This window comes from Amphiprion ocellaris, chromosome 19 (assembly GCF_022539595.1).
Source record: "Amphiprion ocellaris isolate individual 3 ecotype Okinawa chromosome 19, ASM2253959v1, whole genome shotgun sequence".
Lineage (NCBI taxonomy): Eukaryota > Metazoa > Chordata > Actinopteri > Pomacentridae > Amphiprion > Amphiprion ocellaris.
The window spans coordinates 20,233,335-20,246,833 of record NC_072784.1 but is presented as its reverse complement, the minus strand read 5'-3'; the positions used below and the strand labels follow the sequence as shown (position 1 = coordinate 20,246,833).

Below are 13,499 nucleotides of genomic sequence, written 5' to 3'. Positions count from 1 at the left end.
GCGTCCCACATGTTCTTTGGCTCAGCTAAAGCTAACTCTCTCCAACTTCTGGATCTCTTGAGTTGCTTGTTGTTAAAATATTTTGCTAGAGGTGCTGAAGCTCAGAAAGTCTGAGATGTTTGTTCAAAATAAGCTCATTCTCAAGTCTTATCTGAACTGTCCTCTTTTGTTTGAACTTTCCCTAAACTTAGGAGCAGCACATCCAGACTCAGTCTCATTTATGTAGAGATTAAACTTCAGTGTCATTCATTGATGTTAAAGTGCACTTTTTCAAATGTTTGTTGCACATGCTCCCGACCAAACCAGTCCAGGTGGAAGACGATGTGAAGAGAAAGCTCCAGAGGATGAATATCACACATTTACGTTGGAAATAAATGTCCTTTAATTAGACATTGTCATGCAAAAATTGGATTTCCCTTTAATGATGTTCAAATCTTTGTTCAGTGTTTTGTTGATGTTTGTTTCTAAATGTTTTTTGACACTCGGCCCCAAAGATTAAAACCTTCTACGGCTCACAAGCTGCAACAATTCACACATTATCAACTATCTTTCTGACTAAACTAAGATAAAAAGTGAAAAACTGCCTGATTCCTGCATCATGAATCTAAATCTTTTTGGTTTTTATGACAGCAAACTGAATATATTTGGGTTTGACATTTTATAAGCCAAAACAAGAAATGAATTACTGGAGAAAACAATCAACAGATTAATGGACAAAGAAAATGTGTTTTCCAACATATATGGCTGAATTACTCCAACACTACAAGATACATACAATTTTATTTCAATTTTATTTATATAACGCCAATTACAGGTCAAATTGTCTCAAGACACTTTATTTTTATATTTTTTTGTCATATTTAAAATATGACAAAGTAAGAAATTTAAACCTCTTGACTAATCCAATTTATTATTTGGTTTTTAAGAGACTAATGGACAATTAAAATAACTTTCTCCACTAAAACTAATAAACGAGATCAAATAGACGGAACAGTTTTAAATACTGCAGTCCCACGACGACAAGAATAAAGTTTGTCAACAAAAACTAAATCTGCTGGTGGATTCCATTAAAGTCCTAATAAATGATAATAAAGTGTGATACTAAAGGTTTATGGTGCTAAAAATCTCCAAGTAAAAATATCAATTTGAACATGTGGATGGAGGTTGATAAAAGTTGACCTCCTTTCATTTCTCTGGAGCGACTCCATGGATTTTATGGATGGTGGTTAAAGACCTGCTCTTCTAGTCGTCATCCTTCTAGTCACTATAAAAAGTCAGTCCATCCTGGCCAACTTCAACACCTCTTCATGACAACTTGTTCTGCCTCTGACCTCGTGGAAACTCCAGAAACTCGAGAAAACCCATGGAGACTCGAAGAACTCGTCGGGACTCGAAGAACTCGTCGGGCGGGGGAAGGTGTGGTGGGTGGTGGGGCGAGGTGGGGGAGTAGAGGGGGGAGGCCGCCACCCACCTCCCCGCCTACTCTCCGCCCTGACTCCACCCAGACTCCGCCTTGGCTCTGCCCATGTGGTCACTTCAGAAACTACGATGCCAAAGGGACGACGAAATTATTTCTTTTTATCTGATCTGTAGCTCAGTGAGTTAAGGATTTGCCTGTGGAGCTGCAGGTTGCTGGTTCAAGACCAGACCCTTCTTAAACTTTATCAAAATCCTGACAAAGACGAACAAAGAAAAGTGCCAGTGGCAGGTCTCGAACCTGCGACCTTCCGCTTTGTAGTCCTCTTCTTATCCTCCTGAGCTACTCGCTCAGATACTAAATCTTCTTTTTTTTGCGCATTTATCATCTATTTTTTGTCGTTTTCGAGTTTTTTTTTAACTCGAGTTTCGACTCGACCGTTTTTCTCAGGAGGTTGGACTTCAGCCTTTGTGCTGGAGGGTGGAACCCTCAGTTCCAAGACTTTCCAAAGCCTCCACACCTCCCGAGTCCTCAGGACCTGAGCTTTCACACAGTCTGAGGGCTGAAATTTTCTAAGTCCCACAGTAGTTCTCTGTTAGATTTAACTTTCAGACAGTCTGAGGACTGATATCTTGTAAGTTCCTGAGTAGTTCTCTGTTAGTTTGAACCTTCAGACAGTCCAAGGACTGAAATCTTCAAAGTTCTTGAGTAGTTCTCTGTTAGTTTGAACCTTCAGACAGTCTGAGGACTGAAATCGTAAAAGTTTCTCAGTACTTCTCTGTTAGTTTGAACGTTTAGACAGTCTGAGGACTGAAATTTTAAAGGTTTCTCAGTACTTCTCTGTTAGTTTGAACTTTGTGGTTAACAGAAGCCTTAAAACTTGTGACCATGAGTCTTGATTTCACATTTAGACCATCCATCTGAGTTCTTCTCAGACCTTCACCTGTGGGTTTTTTAGAAATCCTGAACAAACTTTGATTCTCTTCACTGAACAGTGAAGTTTGTGGAGATCAGAAGGTAACATTAGTTTGATCAATGCCTTCAACTACTAGTAGACTTTATCTGGAAAGCAGTTTTCTGAAATGAGTTCTTAGTAAATCTGTCCACAATCAAACCAAGGACATAGAAAGAGGAAATGTTTGAAGAAACAACTTGATGTTTTCATTTCAGACTAGAAAACACTTTAAGACTTTTATGTTTTTGCTCTTTTGATCATTTTATTGTTTCTTCTGTTTAATTTGATCTTCTAAAGTTTAGCTGGTGTCTTTTCAAATGTTTTGTCTTTAGTTTGATTCTTCTTAAATGTTTAGTTTTGCTATTTTCTCACCTTTTATTCTTTTCTAATGTCTGATTTGATTTCCAAATGTTTTGTCTTTTTAATGTTTGTTTTTTCAAATGTTTTATCGGCTTGTTTGAAAAATTTCCTTTTCTTTCTCTGTGTTAATTTTTTCGATTAAATCTTTAAGGTTTTTCTTTTTAAATGTTTTACCACCTTTTAATGTTTAATTTTCTTTTTAAACGCTTCATTGTATTTTCTGTTTAATTCCTATTTAAAGTTTTATTGACTTTAAGATTTAATTTTGTAATTAAACATTCAATTTTTTTATTAAATGTTTTGTCTTTTTAAAGGTTTAATAATGTAATTAAATGTTTTGTATTTTTTAAATGTTTAATATTCTTCTCGTTTAATTGTATTTTTTTAAATTTTTAATCATCTAAAATATTTCATCTTTAATGTTTAATGTTTTTGTTTAAAATTTTGTTTAATTTCATAATTACATGTTTTGTATCTTGTTTAATTATCTAATGAAATATTTTGTCTGTTTAATATAATTGTATTTATTGTTTAATTTTCTTTTTAAAAGTTTTATTAAATGTTTTTTTCCTTTGATTTAATTGCTTTTTTAAAATGTAATTTATTTCTTTAATCTTTTTTTTCTGTCAAGATTTTAACCCCAACCTTAAAAATGAAACAAACCCTTAAATCACAATGAAAATACTTCTGTTGTCACAATCATGAGTTAGTCAATTATTCAGTTTATCAATTCAGCTTTATTTGTTTAGCACCTTTTACACAGATGACAAAACTAAACAAGCAAAGAGAAAAAACTATGCTAAAACTATGATTAAAACTCAAAAACATTAATTAAAAAAAATAAAATAAAATTTAACATCGTAATAAAACGTGTCCAGGGGGATGGAGGGATTTTATTGAAATCTTCTTGGGCACATGGTAAATCATTTAAAATATAAACTTGATATTCAGTCTAAGGAAACTGGAAACTGCAGAGCAACAGAAGAACCAACAATATCTCCTGTTTTCTCCTTTAATGAGTCAATTCTTGTGCTTTCAGACCAAAGAACTACAGACTCTTCACAACCTGCTCAAACTCTTGGTACAGGACCTCACCACACGGGTCAAGAAGGTTTCCATCTCATTTCTACTCTGAAGCTCACCTTCTCCTGCTCAAACTGCTGACAAATGTTTCTGCTGCTCCAAAGTCTGGTCTCCAGAACTTCCTAAAAACTCTCAAAGTCTCTTCTGCTGCAGGTTGCTTTGTAGAACTGTTCTAGAAAACCTCACTAAACCACATGGAGGGGCCTCAAGATAGTCGTCCAAATGAAACCGTACAAAAACCAAACTAGCACAACCCAAACGCTAAAGTCTCCTGCAGCCTACCAGAGAACCTCTGAGAACAGAGAATCAGGACAGGAACTCTTACCTTCTGGACAACCAACGTTGGTTCTCAAACAAGAATACAGAATGTGTCTGACCAAAAACCTCTGAAGACTCACTACAGCCAAGATAAAGACACAACTCAGCTGTACCAAATCCACTAATCACTGCACACATTAGCACCATGTGCTAACTGTGGCTAAAGAACCACATTTACCAAGACAACTATTCAGTACAAAGCCCTAAAACACTCCAAGAAACACATTAAAGACGATTTTACTGCTGGAAGCTGCAAGCCAACGCCTAAGGAACAAACTAAAGCAATGGAGCCAAACCCAGTTCACTGGTGAAGAGAAACAGAGGAAATGTTTCACTGCAGCCAAATAAAGCAGGAAGACACTGAGCTGCTCAGGTGTTCCTGATAACACCAAGCAGCCACCTGGACAGCCAATAGGAACACAGCTTCCTGGAAGTCCAGAGGGCTGGGTTACTGAAGTAAATTTAGTTTAAACATGAGGCAAAAAGTTAACAAAGAAAGTTGAAAACCACCTTCTGATACCTGAAATCTCTGAGTTTTCACACAAAGAACGCCTGAACATGTCAAACTGGTTCCATAGTAGAACCATCATTGTAAAAACGTCATAGTATGGTGTGTTGCTCAAAAAACATTAGGACCCGGCTGTCTAGGGTCGCCGAGGAGCAACACAAAAACAGGACAAACGCTGGTTTCCAGAGGGTTAGGTGGCTATTTATTTGAAAGAGGAAGTTTACAACAACACATGTGAGCAGAAAAATCACAAAGTCTGTCTTTAATTCAACTGAAAATATTAGTTTTTGTCTTTTTTATTGACCAAAATTTTCAGGAAGTAGATGAAGAATAATTAAAGCTCTCATGTAGAAGTCCAACTTATTTTGGATCCTTGTGGAGAGTTTAATCTTAGAGTTTGTACAGCTGTTGAGTTTTTAGAGTCACATGGACTGTTTTGACATTTAATAACCGAGTCCTGAAATAAAATTACAGTTGTGGATTTCTGTCATTTAGTCTGGACTAAACAAATAACAGCAGCATAAATCTCAAACATCATTATGAGGAGTCTGGATTGAGGTTTCTCACTTGATAATGATCAAAACATGAAATTTAGGTTGATTAGGAGTATCTAAGGAGTATTCCACCTTAAATCTTTGAATGTTGACCTAAAAGGTTGGTTTCAGGAAGTATTCCACCTACACGGTCCTCAAACATCTACCTTAAAGGAACATTCCACCAAAAATCCTTGGACATACACCTAAAATGTTGGTTTAACTGAGTATTCCATCCAAAATCCTCAAAGAGACCTGAGGGGCTGGTTAAAAGGAATATTCCACCTCAAACCTCAAATATAGACCCGAAAGGGTGGTTTAGAAATAATCCTTCAGTGCAGACCAAAAAAGTCAGTATGGAGGAATATTCCACCTGAAATGTAGACCTGAGAATTTGTTTCGGAAGAATATACCATCCTAAACATCCTTAAATGTAGACTAAAAGACCTTTTGGAAGAAAGTTCCACCTAAAATCCTCCAATGTAGACCTAAAAGGTGAGTTTAATGGTATATTCTACCTAAAATTCACTACTGTAGACCTTGGAGGTTGGTCTGATGGTATATTCCACCCAACATCCTTTAACATAAACTTAAAAAGTTCGTTCAAAAGAATATTCCACCTAAAATCTTTCAATGTAGACCAAAAAATCTTGGTGTAAAGGAGTATTCCACCTTAAATGTAGACCTAAAGGATGGTTTGCAGTAATATTCTACTCTAAAATCTTCCAATGTAGACCTAAAAGGTTTATCTGATGGTATATTCTACCCAACATCCTGGAACATTTACCTAAAAGGTTGGTTTAATGGTATTTTCCCAGAAGCACCCTTGAACATTGGGCTTAATGGTATATTCCACCCAAAATACTTGTACATATACCAAGAAGTCAGTGTAAAGGAAATGTAGACCTAAAAGGATTGTTTAAAGGAATATTTAAATGATTATTTTCATTATTTAATAATCCGTTATCAGTCAGAACCCTGGCAAACTTATTTTCATCAGTTTTTTTAGTGGAAGTCACAAATAAAGGAGCTCTTGGTTTTTCCCGGCGTTACTGAGTCCAAAGCTGCTGTTTCAACACAGACATGTTCACATGCATCCACAAACCTCTCAGCACTCAAACACCCACAGACAGGAGGCCGGCTGGGCCGAGGCTCGGCAGCATCCTCAGACCCACGAGTCGGGGAGTCGGTGAACTTGTTGTTTCGGTTTGAAGGCCTCCGTGTGGTCCAGTAGAAGTCCACGTAGTCGGTGTTGGCTTTGAACCGCAGCGACTGGCCACCATCAGGTGGACAGGCTCGTCCTCGTAGGGCTCCTTCTGTAGCCTTGAGGGAACCACAGGAACATTCAGTAGCTGTTGGAGTTCTTCCTGTCAGGCTCGTGGTAGAACGGCTCTGAAGAATCTTGTACTTGTCTTATCTGGAACAATCTAACACCCTAAACTGTTAACAGCGGTGTAAAGAAGCAAACACACAAGCATAGATTAGGACTCAAACTAGATTCATTTTCGAAAACAAATCAGCTTAGAGGCATTTGTTCACACATGTGGCTGAATAGGAGGCCGTCCAATCAGATTTGAGGTCTTCACTCTGTTGGTTGTTTGTTTGGTGAGACTCTTGGACCTCCATCAGCTGACGTGGATGTTTGATGGTCTTCTTCTCTAGTGCCAGATGATTCATCCATGAATTCAGCAGCTACAGACTGAAATGAAGCTCATGCTGCCGTTATTGAATTCCTGTTCCAGATCAAATGTTCAGAGCTCATCTTGAATGCAGCCGTCTGCTGTCTGGATAGTTTTTCTCATTGCAGTCTTCAATAAAGTCTTTTTCCTCATGTCAGGATGTGGTGAAACTCCTTCTCAGTCACTGCAGACGTCCCTCTTTGTACATCTCCAGAGAAGAAACAGAAAAATGAATCACTGCTTCAGCATCAAATGCTCTCCAGCATTGAGAGTGTTTTAGGAATTAATTCATTGTGTTGTGAACTCTGAAGGAGCAGAAACTTTACAGCTGCCAAAGATATGAGTTCCAATTCTGGATGTTTTAGGAAAAGCGGACGTGAGCGCGCAATGCAACAGAAATCACCGTCCGAGTGGAGCGCGGAACACGCACGGACATCCGCGCTGTATCGTGCATATATAGTATATGCATATATTATACATGCACAATGCGGCGCGGATGTCCACGCTGTATCGTAAACGCGGATGTCCACGCTGTATTGTGCATGTATAATATATGCATATACTATATATGCACGATACAGCGCGGATGTCCATGCGTGTTCCGCGCTCCACTCGGACGGTGATTTCTGTTGCATTGCGCGCTCACTTCCGCTTTTGATGACGTATTGTGCTCAGGCGATTCGTCGACGCGTCGTTTGTGGCAGCCCTAGTTTAAATCAGTCCAGTAAATGTTTGGCGTAAAAATGATTAAAATTTTGATTTAGATAGATTTGTGTCAAATAATATTGTAGAGTCTCACTTAAATATATCCAGATTAGTTGAGTGTATTTATATTTTATAGAATATTTGATTTCTTAATCTCAATACTGTAGGATCTGACCCTAAATATTATAATAATGATGTAAATTTAAATATTTTAGTGCAGAGTCATAAACTTTAATCAGCTAAACTTACATAATAAATATCATTGCACAATCGTAACCCGAACATTCATATTATTGAGGTAAATTTACATAAATCATATTCTAGAGTCTTAACTGGAATATGTCTAATGTGCTGATAAACAACAATAACCCGACTTTCAGATAATATTTATTGTCTGTGATTGTGAGACTAAATTCCTCCACATCCTATAACTTTACCTGCAGAAGCTGTAGGAATAAATAAAAACAAAATCTGTTCATTTCCACATTATGCACATTTATTTATTCTTAATGTCTCAGACTGAATGGTAGCTGTCAGTAAAAACAAACTCATCTGCTGGACTGCATCCCAAAATGAAACATGGACAGAATTTAACACTCATGTATCCATGGCAACGCTAAAGTTTCTGCTTCTTACCAAAGTTCAGAACACAAGTAAAGATTTTAATGTAAAACTTCAGGGATGACTGCTAACCATAAGTATTCTGATCAATACTTCATGATCAATATCAGGACAGATGTTACAACTCCAGCTGTTGCATTAGACTGCAGTTATTCACAGAGAAATTAAAACACCACATTCCTCAGGAAAACTAGATGGGACTTTTATTAAATAAAGTGTTGGTGAATAAACAGTGTAAAAAGTGCAAAGCAGCTCCATTAAATCAGGAGATGTGAGACTTCCACAGCATGGATCACCATCTGCTGTGTTGATTCATAGCTGAATGTCAGAATGAACTGAGATAGAAAAGCTGCTTTGAGCTGCAACATTACGGTCTGACAATCCAACACCATCACAGTTTTCATCTGGTTGTTTTGCTTCAACATGCTGTGAAGTTCAGTTTTTACCTGAATCAATACAGAGATTCTATTTCCAGCCAAGACTGGAATAAAAATTAGAATGTTATGAGGTCATTAATGCAACTAAATCCTTTCAGATGGAAGGATTTACTTCTAAGTTCTAATTCAAGTTTCAGTTGGAGCACATTGCATTCACAAAGAAAAACAGCGATACCTTCATAGCAACATTTAATAAACCTAAAGCTTCCCTGTTGGCACATTGGTGGAGTTTGTTACTGAGCATCTGAACCTTAAATCCAGTGAGAGGACCATCTTCAGTCGAGGCCAGTCAGAGAACTTCAAGACCTTCCATCAGCTGGACCAGATGTGGCATCATCTCCCTCTGAACATCTGGATGACAGGAGAAAAGACAGAAATCAAACACAGATCACAGAAATACAATTTATTCACTTTCATCATTTTATAAAAGTAGCATGAACTTTACTAAAACTTGACAATATCAGTAATGAAAGTAAATGTTTAGCTAAATTTAAAGTCAATTTTAATGACAGTTTATCCTGAGAGGAGTGAGAATGGAGCTTTTCTTTCCTTTTTAGAATATTCCCTCAAAATATTCTGTTTATTATTGGCTTTAGAAGCATTTTTCTTTACGTACTTATTTTTAGATACCTCAGACTGATGCACTTTGCTGGTTTGCAGATAATTTCATGTACAATGACAATAAAGATCTTCTATTATAACATATTTTGCTAAAACAAGAACTGCAAACCTTGTCAACCATCTCTCAGGCTGCAAAATTCCAACTGCGACCAAGAATTATCTGATATAGTTATTATTATAATCTTTACTGAACCAGCCCTGGAATAAATAAAAATCTGTATATGGATATGATTTTCTCTGATGGAACCACTATGGAAGCTGTAGTAATTATTAACTATCCTTTGAAAGGAAAGATTAGGTCGTCTTCGGGTGGATAAAAAAAATGCTCTCCCTTAAAAAACAAAAAACAATGCATACAATAAAGTAAATATCTTCTGCGCTGCACACATACTCCACTTTTGTATAACTCTGGATGTCAGAGTAAAGGCAGACAGATCCACCAATCAGCCACAACATTCTGACCACTGACAGCTGAAGAGAACAACATCCATCATCTTGTTCTAATGCAACGTTCTGCTGGGAAACCTTGACATTCATGTGGATGTTTGACATGTACCACCACCTAAACACTGCAGGACAAACAACCCCCTAGTCTCCATGGCAACAGCAGTCATTGATGCCAGCCGCCTCCCTCAGCAGGACAAATTAAAACTACTCAGGAGTGGTCCGAGGAACACGACAGAGCTAAGCTGTTCACCTGGGTTCCACACTCCCCACATCCAGATCTGATTGAGCATCTGTGGGATGGTCCAGGATCAGCCTGGTCTAGGTAGGACCCACCCTGCAACCCACAGGATCCACAGAATCCACAGGACATCCCCAGAGGTTCTGAAGAACCACTGGGTCAGAGGAGTTTTAGCAGCATAAAGGGACCAACACAGTATTAGTCAGGTGGTCAAAATGTTATACTGTTATATTGTCATGCTGATTATATGATCAGTAAATGTTACCATCAATTATAACGTCCACACTGATCAGGAAAAAACAAATTATCAGTTCATTCAGAAACTGTGGGGTTAAACCTAAAAACACAGGCCTCAACAGCAGTTTGATTCAAAGCAGAACACCAGCCGGTTTTCACTAAAGAAGCTTTCAAAGCAACAATTAAATGACAGTTTTGTTCTCATTAAGTTCAGAGTCAGAGTCAGCCAAAATAATGTATACACACATCAGGAAAAGAAAATCTTTTATAAATATTTCATTTGTATAAGTACTTCTACACATATAGATACCTCTTTCTAAGTTTGATCAAATCACGATAACTCTGTGTCCTGTTGTACGATGTTTTCCCAACAGATGGCATTACCCTCATGAATGGAGCATCAACAAGTGACGTCTACAACACAACAGAAATGTCTAGGAAGCCAGTGGCCACCACTTTGTGCACCTCTTGTAATTGTAGAGACCAAAGATAACTTTTATTAATCTTGTGATGTCTGAATAAATTTGGTATTGAAATATTTATGCAAGTTTTTCTTTTCCTGATGTGTGTAAACATTATATTGGCTGACTCTGTATGATGGGTTTCTGACAGGTCACCAGGCAACATCTTTTTATAATAATGACAAACATACCTGCATTCTACAGGAGTGATTTTCCTCATGTGCAGGTAAAGATGTGTGAGGAGTTTAGAGATGACAGGAGCAGGAGTCATCCTCACTAATTCAGCTTCCACCTAGAAACAGAAAGACCACAAACACACTGATATACTCTCAAACGTTCAACCTCACAGCCTCAAAATATCTGTTTAGGAAGTGTTGTGTTTCTAAATTCTGCTGAAAGCAATGACAGACATTCTCTTACAAGGTTGTGTAAAAAGCAGCCTGTCCTCTGAGCTACTGAGAAATTTTCCTGAACAAAGTTTCAACGTGTAAATCAGCTCAACAAAAACTAAAGCCTCAGTCAGAGATAACAGGTATCGCAAATTATAAAGAACCTTCTTTGTTAACTCAGACTTTCTGCTTCAACCTCACATAAAAAGGGGAGTTTAACTCATCAGGTGACTGAAAATGAACGGCTTGTGCAGTTCTAGATCCAAAAGTAGGATGTTTCAACTCATGTTTGACTACAAATACATGCAATAATAAATAAATACAATGGCTGGTTGTTAGTTTATTCACTATTAATGTCATTTTATATACTGGATTGAACTTGAGCAGTGGAAGAGAGAAGGAATTTAATGAAATTATGGAGATTCAGAGAGGTAATGTTGCGCAATGTTAAGTGCGGTTTAATTCAAACCTTTTTTAAAAGCTAAAATACACAGCAGAGGAATACAGGTTGAGAAGGTCATTCTAATGACGGACAGCCTCGGCAGCAACTAACACAGGTGTTCAGCGGTAAGTTAGCCACCTGTGTTAATTAGCCCGCTAGCTAACTTAGCCGCTTAGCTCGCTAACGCGTCCGGACCAACTGCTCAAACACGACAAAACACAACTCTTCACAAGTCGCTGACTTAACGTACAACAAAACAACGCTACTGGTGAGAAGTATTTATCTTCTTACCGTGTTTTACTCCAAAAACAAGGTCAACAGCAGCCAGAGATGCTACCAGACATGCCGACCATAGATATACAAAGACTAGATACGCTAGCTCGCTGTCTTCTATATTATCTATGGTCTGACCAATCACCGCTCTCTTGCTCCGCCCTCTGAGAATCTTGTTGTCGTTTGGCTCCGCACTTGCTGATGACCATTTCCGGTCTCAGAAAATGAAAAAACAGACATTTTTTCGTTTCTGTCTCTTACTGATTTTACTTTCTTCCATCCATCCATTATCTATACACCGCTTAATCCTCACTAGGGTCGCGGGGGTGCTGGAGCCTATCCCAGCTGACTCGGTCGAAGGCAGGGGACACCCTGGACAGGTCGCCAGTCTGTCGCAGGGCTACATATATAGACAAACAATCACTCTCACATTCACACCTACGGGCAATTTAGAATAATCAATTAACCTCAGCATATTTTTGGACTGTGGGAGGAAGCCGGAGTACCCGGAGAGAACCCACGCGTGCACAGGGAGAACATGCAAACTCCATGCAGAAAGATCCCGGGAAAGCCGGGAACCAGGGATCTTCTCGCTGCAAGGCAAAAGTGCTAACCACTACGCCACTGTGCAGCCCTGATTTTACTTTCTTGTTATTCTAAATATAAAACGTAAATCAAAGCATTTTTTAAAGAAATCGTATATCCCTTTTTGATCATGAAAAGGAAAAACGCCTTGTATTTCAATTTTTATTTTTGTATTTTAAAACGAAAATCAAATAACCACTCGTTTTTTGTTTTTCAATACCCGTTTCAGAACGGAACATCCAGTTACCAGATCCGTACACGGACCCAGCACACACACCTTTGACACACTTCCAAACATTAGTTGAGGAGCCGCGAAAACCTGGTCGCGACAAAATATTTTACATCTGGCGCAAAGCTCTCCAGCAAACTACAGCGTCGGATGAAGAGTCCAGCCACTCGTCTGGCCCAGATTCTACCACCAGCGCGGATGAAGCCGATCTTATCGAAGGAATTGAGCATTCCAGTGACATGTAAGTCTGTATTCATGAGAAGTTGTTTGTTTTGAGTTGGAGAAAAGTAAAGAAAGTATAATATACATGTAACGCCGCCGAAAGCATTCCGCGCAAAATACGCATCATTTTTACAAGTCATGTGCTGCGCACAGCTAACGTACCACGTAACTTTTTCTGTGTGCAGCATTTACAATGTTGGGAAGGAGGAGGAGGAGGAAGAGGACAGAATGAAGGTCTCCTGCTGTCCTGGTACCCCAGCGAGAGGTAGAGACCGGCCTCCAGCCAGGAGACGCTGCAGCAGCCGCTCCACCAGCGAGCCCTCCGGGCCAGAGGCGCTCCCTACAGCTGGCTGGAAAACTGAGAAGGAACCTGACAGCTTACCTTCTCTGCCACATGTCCAGCCGAAAAGGAGGCCAGGTGTCCAGCCACCTCTGTCAGAATATGTGGACAGCCCTTCTCCATCAGACCTGTCCAAGTACTTGGACCAGGAGACCATCAAAATACTGTTTCTGATTCAACTCACTAAAAACGATTTTCTTTTATTTTCAAATGCACTTTTTATGGTCTGACCATGGTTTTGTACATAAAATATGTGTGTTCATAAGTATCTGGCACACTTAGAAATTTGATTGCACTATTGTAAATAATTTGTTTTGATGTTGATGTTGTCTCTGCAAATTTTGCAGTTTTGTTTATTTTCGTTTTTTTTTTTACAGGTTACAAAATTGACCATATCTC

The 13,499-nt window shown here is 38.5% G+C and overlaps 1 long non-coding RNA gene across 1 annotated transcript; it reads right to left on the bottom strand.

Annotated features, from left to right (window-relative positions):
- Positions 1–7,834: 7,834 nt before the first annotated feature.
- LOC129347638 (uncharacterized) lies at positions 7,835–11,829 on the bottom strand. The gene is made up of 3 exons (XR_008599832.1): positions 11,743–11,829; positions 10,812–10,912; positions 7,835–8,967 (listed from the first exon to the last, which is right to left on the bottom strand). It is a non-coding gene; the product is annotated as an uncharacterized LOC129347638 (long non-coding RNA).
- Between the last annotated feature and the right edge of the window lie 1,670 nt (positions 11,830–13,499).